Source organism: Papio anubis, chromosome 10, assembly GCF_008728515.1.
Source record: "Papio anubis isolate 15944 chromosome 10, Panubis1.0, whole genome shotgun sequence".
NCBI classification, from domain to species: domain Eukaryota; kingdom Metazoa; phylum Chordata; class Mammalia; order Primates; family Cercopithecidae; genus Papio; species Papio anubis.
In genome coordinates this window covers 99,572,941-99,586,393 of record NC_044985.1, presented here as the reverse complement: position 1 = coordinate 99,586,393, position 13,453 = coordinate 99,572,941, and positions in this window count along the sequence as shown.

Here is a 13,453-nt window from a genome sequence, read left to right as displayed (position 1 = left end):
TTTGCCAAGGGGTGCTTATGTACATTGGGTAGAGAGCCCCAGGGTTGTGTAAACTTCAATCCCAGGATTCTTTAGAGGGCCAACACTGGAATTGGCGAAAGAAGTCTCCTTATAGCAAAAAAAGACTCTCATTTTAGTGTGGGGAGTGGGTTTGAGGGAACTTAATGCTTTTCTAGAAGGCTTCGGATAGCTGAGAAGAAAGCAGTGTTGTCAAAGATAAGAGCAGAGTGTCTCAACATGAATTACTATCAGCAAGGCCCTCTAAGCACAGCAGGATGGCCTGTCACTGAGCAGACAGATTCCAACCTTGCTTTATCCCAATTGTCTTTCTCATTCTCTTCCACCCCAGCTCTAAAGGAGGAGACTGACAGGGGAACAGATGAGTGTGCCCAGAGTACCTGGGGCATGTTAGAAGGGGAAACACCATAGCCTCAAGACAGCCCCACTTCTACAGCCTGAGGCAGCCGACATGCCGTCCATCTTCTCCGTGGCCAGCCTGTGGGTAACCCTTGCCTTCATTCTGCTCCCCACATCTAGCCAGACATTCAGTTGTTCTCTAGCCCAAGCAAGCTTTAAGGCATTGATTCAGGATTAATAACTGGGACGGACAGGTCAAGATCTTGGCTTCACTCATTTACTCAACACGCATTTATTAAATGCATGACTTTGCTATTGATAGAGCAGTTTTCATTGGGAAACTCAAATACAGCAATGACCAATAAAGGTAGGTAGCACACCCATATAAAAAAGAAAAAGAAAGTGAAAAAGCCACCTAGAATGACATCTTAAATATAGCAAAATTAATTTAATTCTAAATGGGCACTAAAAGAATCCTGATAGATACATAATGTATGCAAATATATGCAAATCCTGGTACCAATTATGCAGAAAAGGATTGGGTGGCATTTCTAAAGACCAGCCATGCTCTAAGCTGTCACCTGGCAGCTTGCTTCTCTCTGGAGTCAGATTAAGACCAGATGGCAGGAATTAGAAACCAAGAAAACGCCTCCCTTGAACCTTCACCTTCAAGTCTAATTTAAGCATCTGTGAGCTTTGAAGTGGTGGGACTACTTTGGTTAGCATTCAAGAGCCCTTTTAGGAGTTGCAGCAGGACATTGATTCAGGAAACAATAATACCTGACCATGCGGACTCTGCTAGACTCTTGCATGGCCTGCTGATGTAATGTCTATAAAATGTTCTGACCTTCTTAGAATAAGACAGCTTTATGTATTGCTAGAAAAACAACAAAACAGAATGCCTCACAAAATAAAAGATTCCATTTCCTCTAAGGGGATAAATTACAAATGTGCACCTGCATACACACACACAGGCGTGCGTGCACGCACACACACACACTTACCATCACCTTACAATGGAGCTAGTACAATTTCTTTACAGTACCCCAGTCCTGCCCCATTCAGGCTTAGCAGCAGATCACTTGCACAATGTTGACTGCAGCTCCTTCCTTCATAAGTGTGTTCCCTCTAGACTACTGAGTCAGCATCATTATCCAAATAAACATCTGCTATATTTTGTTGTTAGTAATGATAATGACTAGCTGGGGTCACTAAGGATGGGCTTAACGCATACCATCCAAATGGAAAATTTGAGAAAATTGGAAGCTTTAGAAAGAGCGCAATTGTGTGTCCCTGTTTACTTTTAAAAATAAAACTCTGCCTTATATTAAAGTCATTCTGTTTTGTTATAGTGCTCAGGGCACCAGCCTTGGGATTTACAGAGTCCAGTGTACTCCAAAGCATTGTTGGACGCAAGATGGGGGTTAGAAGCCTGAACCACATACTTCTGAGGGTCTCTCAAAGCCTGCAAAGAGTAGGAGGAATGCAAGGTCCTAGCTGGTAACCTTGGGACTGATAAAGGATGCCAGAATAAAGTACCTTCTTTTGGAGATCTGAGGAGTAGGGCTTCCCCAGCAGAGCAGTGCGGGGGGTCTGCAAGCTGGAAGGGAGGAGTTCGGATGTTCTGAGCTGTGTCTCACCATGGATCTGGCACAGCCCAAAAGCTGGCCCTCACTAAGTGAATTTTGGAAACTCCCCACAGGAGGATCCTGTGGTGTGAGGTCTGAGCACACACTGAAATGTCCATGGGGAGAATGAATCGCTTTATCTGATGGGGAGCAGAAGCTTCTCTGAAAACAATTCCTGCATTTTCTATTGTGACCAGGAAGCTCAAAGCACTCCATATGTCTCAGAAGCAAATGGCACATACTGGCGTTATATTAAACTCTAGAGCAACTTCTGAAGTAAGTCTTCTTAGGCTCAGAATCTACTGTTGGGGACTGACTATGGAGAACTCTTCTCTGAATGATGAATTAATTTCTTTCCTGAACTTCATTTACACATACAATGGGCGCATATTGCAAGAGGTAATGTGCTTAGCCCCATGAGTTAAATAGATGCTTCAGCAAACTCAGGCAGGTGAGCTCAGAAAACAACTCTTGGAGCAGACTCTGTGCGTGTGTGTGTGTGTGTGTGTCTGTGTTTTAGAAAAGAGAATAGGGATGGCACCCACTGTAGGAAGAAGTAGGTACTCATTGCTTTTGAGCTTTTCCTCAGTTTTACATTTGGAGGAGTTCTTGACTTTTCTTCATCCTTCTGAAATCTCAGTGCTTCTTCCAGGGTTTGTTTTCTAAGGGTGTAATTTCTTGGTAGAGACAAATGTCTTTATTTCCTGAACTACTGGGGCTTGTGACTGAATGGGAATAAGAGTATAAATCAACTATGCCAATTGTGGGGCTGAAGACCAGGAAGTGCTTTGAAGGCATTAAGGGCTTCACCAATTTTTAGGAATAATGCATTTTTATATGAGTTTTATATGTAAAATTTGTCAATTAGTTATAATTATGCATCACTCTGAAATTATCTGAGACTTAGCCAGAACTGATGAAAACTCAGTAACGAAAGACTGAAACACTATCTTATTTCTATATTTCTATGCCTCCTTCAGGTCCAGATCTGTTAATGACATTCTGAGTCTATACTACTTGTCTCTGGAGGTAGTGTATCAGTTAGCAGGGCTTTCACCTGCAAGTAACAAATGCATCTAAAAACGGCTAGAGCAAATACTGAGTTAATTTTTCTCACATATTCAAAAGTCTGGAGGTAGCAGTTTTCTGATTGGTTCTTTAGCTCCATATTGCCAGCACTCATGTCTCTGGGATTCTCTTGAGTTTTTCCTGATGGTTACAAGACGGCTGCTGCAGCTCCAGGCATCAGGGCCTCTATTTTAAAAAAAAGTTGATGAGTATGTTGGTTTTAATATATGGCCTCAAATTCTTTCACGTACCTTTTGTCTTTAAGTGGGGTCTGTGTCCTTTTCCCTTGACTCTCAGTGGGTTTGTGTCCATTTCAACCCATGGAGTATGGTAGAAGTGACACTGTGATTTCTGAGGCTAGATCGTAAAACAACATGCAGCCTCTGGCTGGTTCTCTTGGAACACTTGCTGTCTGGACATTCCCCTTGGGAGTCTTCCTTTTGGGATCCTCCCTCTCAAAACCCAGATCACATATCCACAGGAGGGATAGAAAGCCCATTAGGAGCATGCTACAAAATGGAAGACATTTGTGGAGTTTAGGAACATGAGTCAGCAACTGCGGGTAATAGCTCTGTATTAAATGAGCAGCAGTGCTCTGCACCCATAAAGTGCACACAGCAAGACATCCTTGAGCTTTGTGTTTATTTTCTGACCGTACATGTTTTTTTAATCAGTCTGCAAGGCTCAGCTCTACTCCAGAGGCAGGCATTCTGCTTTCCAGAGAACAGCTGGACTTTCTCAGGGAATATGCAGACAAGTCAGGCACCCTTTTTCTTTGCCCGTAGCAATATAAGAATGCACTGGCAGACTTATTTCTTCTCACTACTAAGGATCCATTTTTATAACTCCCTGCCTTCTAGAATGTCTTTCCTTGTTTTTTTTTTTCCTGTGTTGACAGTGCCCTTCTTTTCTAGTCACCTTTGAAAGACATTCTTTTTTTTTGTCCCTTGAGCATATCTCCAGTCTTTTCTCTGGCAGCTACTATTCATTATTTAACTTACTTCGGTATTTTTCTTCTTTTTTTATTTCAGCTTTGTGAAAAATATAGGGGAAAATCTTGCTCCGGTGTCCTCAGCATGTCCTGTTTTTGCTTGCTCTCAGTTTCCTAGAGACTAGCATAGTGGCTTGCACATGGTAGGCACTCAAAAAAATGCGTTCAGTGTGAATGAATGAATGAATAAATGAATGGATGAATGGATGGATGGTTAAATGTTTATATGGAAAGTATGGACTCAAACTAAAATGCAGCACAGCAATTAAATCAATGACTCCATACAACAGGTCAGGAGTTTAAGTGTGATGTTGCTGCTCTTCTGTTGTGATATCTTGTGAATTTTCACATTTCTTTCTTTTTTTTTTTTTTGAGACAGAATCTTGCTCTGTTGCCAAGCTGGAGTGCAGTGGCGCGATCTCGGATCACTGCAACCTCTGCCTCCTGGGTTCAAGCGATTCCACTGCCTCAGCCTCCTGAGTAGCTGGGACCACAGGCATGCACTGCCATGCCCGGCTAATTTTTTGTATTTTAGTAGAGACGGGTTTCACCATGTTGGCCAGGATGGTCTCGATCTCCTGACCTCGTGATCCGCTCGCCTCGGCCTCCCAAAGTGCTGGGATTACAGGCGTGAGCCACCGCGCCCAGCCGAATTTGTGCGTTTCTTCATTTACTTCACGTTTATTGAGTGTCCATTTTGCTCCAGTCCCTGTGCAGTCTAATGGGGAGACAGGCTTACATAATGCAGCCTAATAAACACTGTGGTAGAGCAGCCAAGTAGGCTCTGGGAGCACAGAGTTGTATGCAGGCTTTGGGTGGATGGCGTTTTGCTCTCATCTTGACTAAATCAATTTAACATCAGGGTCTCCCAGAGGTAGCATGGCCAAGGGTTACATTTTTAATACGAATACTCATTTCTTTCTCCTTTTTTCTCCCAACACCCCTGACCCTGTCTTGGGAATGAAGGCTTTTCCTTTCCCATCCTGGGAGGGGAGGTAGAGCATTGTGCTTCTGAACATTGAGCCCTCCCTATGTCTGAGGTTGTGGAGATGCAGGGTTGCCCATGGTTTGAATCTAAACTAGTGGGATTCTGAACTCTTCCGGGTGAAACATCCTATCAAAGTTCAGTTAAAGAGCATATGAGAAGGGATCCCGGGACAAGTAGGAAAGGGTCTGGATCAGAGGCACCTGTTGCCAAAAACCTGATTCTAGAGAGTTGTCTAAACAATAGGTCTGATGCCAGCTTGGTGCTCCAGTCCTGGGGGAGGATCTGCTGTGATGGGAAGTGTTTGAGCACACAAGAGATATACTAAACCTCAGGCCTCCCCAGCAGACCTCCTGATCTTCATGTACGTGAGAACTTTGCATGCCTCCACCATAGCTCTCTCTCATTGGGCCACCCAGTTAATGACTGAAAGGTTATAATACCAGCCTTGGCTCAAGCCCCATCATCTGGGCCTCTCAGAAGAAACTTCCCTGCAATGTACAGAATGTTCTGTAACCTATGATGACCCCTGGAGACTCCTGGGGAGGAGCTTCTATACAGATATTTTGGAGCCAAGGGGAATAATCCAAGTGACCTCTAACTAGGACAGTGGGAAGAGGGCACACCCATTACAATGAAAGCATATTCTGAATTCCCACAGCTTGCATTTGAATCTTGCCTTCATCACTTCCTAGTTGTGTAACCTTAATCCTGGGCAAGTTGGTTAGCCTCTGTGAACTTTAGTTCTCTCATCTGTAAAGTGAGGTCCTAGTATCTATTACATTTAGTGGTTGGGAGGATTCGATAAGCTTTTACATGGGAAACAGTTGTCACAGTGCCTGGCATATAGTATGTGCTGCTATTGTATTTTTCTTGTTTTTATTTTTATTATGATGGGCAAGAAAGACTCGAGGGACATTTTAGAAATATCTAGAACTTTCCTGAATCCGAAGAAAAGATTTGGCCTCTACTCATCTGCCCATCCCAGCCTTTATTTGGGGAACTTACTCTTCTCTGGGTTCCACTTTAGGATTGATCTGGGATCAAACAATGGTGGAAAAGGGAGAATTTCTACAAAAATAAAAATTTGAATTTATATAAAAATGTATGTAATAAATACAATTCTGTTTATTTCATTCTTTTCTTTCTTCTGTGAGGAATAGGTATCTCTATCTATCAGGACTACGAATTCTGGAGTATATTTTAAACGGAAACAAAAGGTCTTTGTCTTCCCCTGTTTTTCTATGCCTGATTTGGGACCAGCTTCTACAACTAACCGTATTATTGTCCCTCCTTGGCCATGCTGTTTATCTCTGTCTTACATCCAGCTCCCAATACTGACCAGAAGAGATGGTGTACTCGTCTGAGGGACAGGGATTCAGATATCATCAGAATAAGATTAAGACCTTCCTCTTGCTTAGAGACTTTCAAAGCCATAGTAACAGGAAGGAAATTTTTTAAATGTTCATTTAGGTTCTTACTCAGAAGTGGTTATTTCTTATTTTTTGACTCAATTTCTCATATTGTTCTTTTCAACCTTGTTGTTGTTATGCTAGATTCAATAGACACTACTGATGGTTTACTGTGGGCCAAATGCTGTGCTTTCAAGTACAATTACCTCTCTTTCTCCTCCTCACTTCCCTAGGCTCTAATTCTCTCATTTTTATTACTTGGGAAAGTGCCCCAGATTGCCAGTTCTTCAATTAACAGAGCAAAAGAAGACATCATATAGAATGTCACTGACAGACTGAAGAAATTACTAAGAAGTGATTTTGTATGTTTTATTTTGCCCTAGAAAATTTTCTTGTTCAGATTCCAAAAGTTACTTCCTTTAATCTAACGTGCCTTGAGTTTTAATTCTGAAAAAAATTGATTGCTCTGAAGTGATAGACAATGACTGAAAAATCATACAGAATTTAGTATTACCAAATTGACTGGCAATATGTGTTCAACAAAGTAACAACAAACATTTCTACAACAGTGATAGTGTACTTGGCATGCCAGGAACATTTTGACTTCATTTTCAGCTCTAATTGATCACGTACAAGGATTTGGATATCTGAAAAGCTGCAATAACTTCAACATCAAATCATCCTGGTAGATTACCAAAATGCATTATTCTTCCAAAAATCGTTGGATAGCTTTCTTTACAAGTGAACTGGAAAACCTAGTACCAAGGCCAGAAAAGAAAAGACGTGAACAAAAGTAAACTGCACAAAACTGCTTCAGAACCACCAACTACTTCATTTGGATAAAATGAAAACTTTAAATATAAAGAGAGACAAAAACTAGACATGTTTGGATAGCATTAAGCTGGATGGAAATAAATTTTGATTTGTGACTTAGAAGCCCTTTCAAGTCTGTTATAGTTTTAGTCTTTAAAAACAGCTGGGAAAACAGTATTTTCTAATTGAAGAGGGAAAATAATTATATATCTTCAAGAAGGAATTCTGATCTAGAAATTTCCTTGTATATAAAGAAGCAAATAATTTCACTAATAAAGAAATTAAGGGCAAAGGACTTAGGATCTTCAAGAACCTGAATTTTAGTAGAGTAAGATCTCACAGTACTTGAAATATGGAAAGGCTGAGGAAAAAGACTAAACAGCGAGGATCACCAAGGGCAGGAATTGGGAGGTACTGATTAGTAATGTAGATTTCCCTGAAGATGATGCCAGCTTACATACTGCTGAGAAAATTGATTCCAAAACCTTATCTTTCTCACCTGTTTTCCAAAGTCAGTTTTTTCCTGTCATGCTATTAAAGGGGTCATGCTATTAAAGGGGGACTTTCTCCTGGCCCCTGCCGTGATGGCATCTTTCTCTTTCTACCTGGAGCTCCCCCCCTGCCCAAGCCCTGAATTGCCTTCCTCCATTTCTTCCAGAGCCATTGAGTGTCATCCCATTTCACCCTACAAATGGACATTTTGACATCCTTTACTGTGCACAAAAGACAGAAGACCCTCCTGCTATTGTAAAACACTCCCTCAACACTTTCCTTTTCTGTAATCTAATGTGGTGGGGCTTCTGGGCCACTTTGGTGAGTCACTGGCATTGTTTCCTACAGAGCCTGGGGGTCTTTCTTTCTTTGACTTCTCTCCTTTCCTTCTCCAATCCTCTCTTTGCAGCATATGCTCTCCAAAGCTAGCTTTTGACACCTTGAAGACACCAAGAGGGTGCTTGCTGCTCTGTTAAGTCCCTGGTTTAGCTGAAGGTTGCTGGGATTGGCCTGTGCTGCTCTTGGTAAGACAACTTCTGTGCTGCAGAGGTGGCTCTCCGTCCCCAGTGGGCCCCGGTGGACCTCCTTACAGAGAGTGAGTCTCAGGTTCCAATGGGCATCCCTGCCCAAAGCATGTGATGTAGAGAACACAAATAGTGGCCTTGATTATATTGTTCAGGTCCCAAGTGCTTGCTGTGAAGTAAAGAAAGGTTGTAGGTTTTGGTGACGGTGGTCGGTGGTCAAATTGGCCTGGAATTACTAAGGAGAAATTTCTTGGAGCAACTGGGACTTCAGTTGAGCAGGATTTGAAGCAGCATCAGCAATGAAGAAAGCATTTCTCAGAGGCGCAACCTAAACATTTTGAGAATAAATATTGTTCGTTTGAGGGTAGGTAGGAGAAAGTCTGGCTAGAGTAGAAGGGGCAGGCTAGAAACTGGGACCATATTTATTTGTCCATTGCTTTCCATTTTAACTGTTAATTAAAAAATTAATGCATACACATGATAAGAAATCAAATAATATACATTGGTAAATGGTGAAAAGTTTCTCTTCTACCTTCATTTTCCATTTTTCTTTCCCAAACGTAATCATTGTTTCCAGTGTATCTTTCCAGAGATATTATATCTAGGCCTGTATATTTATATATCCCTATATATTTCTATATTTCTACCTGCCTATTTGTCCATCTGTCTCTCCATCCATCTCTTGATCTCTAACCCCCTTCGTTTTACACGAACAGCAACAGACATTACATGCTGGTCTGTATGCAGGTTTTTTTTTCCCTAACTTAACCGAATATTCTGGAAATTGTTCATATTGTGACCACAGTTTGTTCCATCAAAATTGGGATGTGGAGTGTAACGAAGGATTCTTTCTGATTTGTAGATTCATTTTTATAAAAGACTTATAAAAGTACAATGATTGTATTGCATTTAATTAAGCATTAAACTGAATGTGTCTGTGGTATTTATAATATCCATAAGTTTAGCCTGGCAGGTGTATGTGTGGAGGAGACAGGTGGGAGGCAGGCAGGCCTGGAAGTAGGAGCTCCTTTAAACAACTTGGGTGATCCAAGTGCAGTTGTGGTAGGAGTGGAACATAACCACGCACAGTAAAAGCTGGTTTGTCTCCTATTACCAGGTTTTAAAGAGACTGCCACTCCATTCTTTAGATAGTATCAACTGGAGCTGGATGGTATTTGAAGGAATGACAAACCTCTCAATACCAGTGGTTTTTAATGGTGCCCACAACTTCTCCAGCAGATTTTAGCAGATGTTGTCAGAGCCTTGATCATATCTGCTTGGCACTCATCATCACAGTGCAAGTGGATGGCAGCGTCTCACTGCAAACACTGGGAACCTGCCTGAGGGTTTCCTCATGGACTGCCCGTGGGCGGTGGAAATTGCCAGGCAGTCAATGCACCTGGAGGAGCCATCATCCATGATAAACTGGAGCTGGAGAATGAATACTCCTATTTCCTCACTCTTCAGTGGAACAACTCGGAGATTCTGGGATGTGATCCACCCTGCATCCTAGATGTACTCAGAGGGATTAAGACTCAGGTACCCACAGCATCCGGTTTATGTACTAACAGTATACCCTGTACTGGCTTTTCCCCCTTGCTCGCATTCACACTTTCCTCCTGTCCTCCTGGCACTTCCTAGGACTTTCTTTCTGTTAACTACCTGCGTAGTTTTTGTTTTTTGTTTTTTGTTTTTTTTTTTACGGAGTCTCACTCTGTCGCTAGGCTGGAGTGCAGTGGCGTGATCTTGGCTCACTGCAACCTCTGTCTCCCGGGCTCAAGTGATTCTCCTGCCTCAGCCTCCCAAGTAGCTGGGACTATAGGCGTGCGCCACCACACCCAGCTAATTTTTGTATTTTTATTAGAGACAAGGTTTCACCATGTTGGCCAGGATGGTCTCGATCTGTTCACCTTGTGATCTGCCCACCTCAACCTCCCAAAGCAGATCACTGTCTTAAGATCTGTTTCTGAGTGAAACCAATCTTAGACCCAGGATCTTTCCTGCCCTATTCTTACCTCACTCTAACAAAGAGAAAAAAGCAAATGTCATCATTTGGTGGTAATGAATCACTTAATGTTAGTGACAAATTCCTTTTTGACACATGGAAACCAGTCTTACTGTTTCAGAGTCAATTTGGTCTCCTTCATCCTCACCCCACCCCTACCCTGGCTGCAGTCCCATTCTCATTTCCAGGGAGAACAGAGTGTGAAGGGGGCTGACTGCGGCCCATGCACTGTCTATGTTTTCCATTTGAGGAGACTCCCGTGGGGGTTGGCTCACGCAGTTGACAGAAGGCAGCACCTTGCTGGGCTCATGTGAGGAAACAAAAAGAGTGATATATGTCCAGCTCTCTATTCTGACAATAATCATTCCATGCACATCCTGTGGCTTTCCAGCCAAGGTCTCTGCCCTTTTGTAGTCAGTTTATAGCTGTCTTGATCACCCACGTTTTGCCTTTTATTTGATGGGCTTTCAAAAGCACAAATTTTGTGAGTGTGCAGGATTTTGGATATATAAATGAACTCCACCCTGGGGCTCTCAAAGAGTTCTGTTTGTGCCAACCAGTAAGCATGGTTATGTGGGTCCTGTGGGGAGAAAAAGGATGAATTCTACAAACAAATCAAAGTGATCTGACCAGAGCTTCTCAATGCTTGTTTGACCATTGCCAGGAAAATTTATATTTTTATTGTGCATCATTACATACTCATGGACAGATTTCTACTAATAAGCAAAAGGGATAATTGAGATGTAGGTATTTATTAAGTGTTGGAGTCTCAATCCACTCACGTATCTATGTGAAAGCAGAATGCTATGACTTCTCTGCAAAGACTGGTTCATCTAGTAAATGTCTGGTGTACTTTGCAAAGCTCCCTTTGTTTTAGAAGGAAATGTAGCTGTTGGTCACAACCTAATTATCACCAGTCACTCCACATGGCCTGGCTGTGGAGACTTGGCTTAGTAGCCTGGAGACTTGAAATAAAGATCGGATTTGTGCCTGAGGAGTATGAGAGTTTTCACATATGCATAACTCTGTTCTGCTTGAAAAGAAAGGTGGGATGGGCCAGAAAATAGCTTATTCCAAAGCCATTTAACTTTAGCCAAAGATCTGTCATTTGGTGCAGATTATGAGAATTACAGAATTTACTGCCTCAAATGAACTTCTGAAATCATCTCTTCCGTTTTTTAAAGATGAAAAACTGAAGCTTAAAGAGTTGAAGGAATTTGCTCAAGGTCATTCAGCTTGGAACTACCATGCTAGACACTGTCACCTTGACTTTATACTAATGATGCTCAACCCTGTCTCAGAATAAGGACCCCTTCTTTAACATAGAAGAAAAGTTTTGGAACTTCCACAGGATAGCAGTTGTGGTTTTGAACAGTCGCTGCTTGAGGAAACACATATATGCACCTGTTTATGTGAATTCTTGGTGGTAACTCAGCCGCCTGTCCATCATGGAACCCTGTCCAATGCCAGTATCAGTTCACCCTTTCCTTCTCTGTATAGTGGCCATGTCAACTGCTGGTTGTTTGCACCTCCAGTCCTGGGTAAAGAGAGGCAAGAAAAGGGCAGAAAAGCCACTTTGGACTCTTGCCTCTCCTTTGTCACGTACCTTCCATCACTAAGCCTCACCAAGTGCCTCTAATCCCTCCTTTGAACGACTGGACATCATTCTCCACCATCGGCTCCTCCCATCTCACTTTTACTACCAGCATTGTCTTCCTGCTTGCCATCCCTTCATGTCGGAATTACTGAAACAACCTCCAGTGGCATCTCAGATTCTGTTTCCTTCCTCCTTTAATCTGCCCTGAGCACCATGGTTGAACTTATCTTCCTAAACCACAAGTTTCGTATCAATCTCCTCCCAAGAAATCTCCAACACTCAGAAAACTCTACTGTCTCTAATATATAACCCCCCCCAGAAAATCCATATTAGCTTTTAAAGTCCTGCACAATCAATATCTACCCTTTTGTAGGAATCACACTATTTTACTCTTATTTGGTGTGCTTTTATATTTATATGAATTTCTTTTTCATTTGATCTTGTGAGATCCCTTGATATGAATAGCATAGGCTTTGTAATTGGACAAGCTTATTATGTGCTGAGTCTCAAATTCACTCAGTTTCCATCTTGAAGATGATAAATTGGGTTCACATGCCTGCTTGGCTGTTTATTGGTTATGAGAAGTTGGCAAATTTCTTGGTCTCTGCAATTCTCAGTTTCTTTATCTGTAAAATGATCGCCGCAATGCCTATCTTTCAGAGTTGTTAGGAGAATTAGAAAAAATATCTGACACAGTACTTTCAGCCTTTATAATTTAATGCTGCCACTCCCCCACATGAACTCTTCTCTCTAATAAGACTGTTCTCTTTGCTGACTGACTTCTAAATGTGCCATGCTCATTCCTAACTCTAAATTTTGGTGCATTCATGTCTTCTCTCATAAGAAACTTCTTTCTCTCTTTCCCCCGCACCCCGGGCCTATCCAAATTTTATTTTTATCTGAGAATCCAGCCCAGAATTCAGTTTAAATTTCATCTTCTCTGGAAGTCTTTCTCAAACATTCCACTCTGTTTCTGTCCTCGAAACTTCTTAAGTGAATAGAACAGATGATATCACTTAACTTAGTGTTTCTCCAAGTCTGATTGGTGGAAGATGATGCACATAAAAAGGTGTTCACAATCAAGTAGTACAGGAAGGACTGCATCGTGCATCCCTGTCTTAGAGATTTGCAATTTACATTAGCTCAGTCAAGGTTCTGAGAGAGCTGACAAAAAAGAAAATTATTTAACTTTGTTCAAGCTTGCAGTTCTCAAAACTATTTAGTGGTTGAATTGTTTTTTCATATAAAAGCTATTAAATCAAGTAGTGTGTGTTCTTAGGAGCATGCTGTGGGAAACTGACTTATTGCCTTGTGATTTTTCTCTCTATAGGATGTTTCCTGGAAGTTGCTGTCTCATATTTTTATTTTTACAGCAACATTGAACTTTTAGCTATGCATCTTCTAGGTGCTCAACAAATACTTGTTAAGAGAAATAAAGTTTGTAGTGTGGAAAGTCAGAGGAATTTTAACGTGGAACTCTTATCAGCAGGGACTCTAGTCAAAGTAAGGTAAAAACGGTTATGCAAACTGGTGCCTGAAATGAGGTTTGGGAGCTTGTGGGTTTCAATTAAATATGCCATT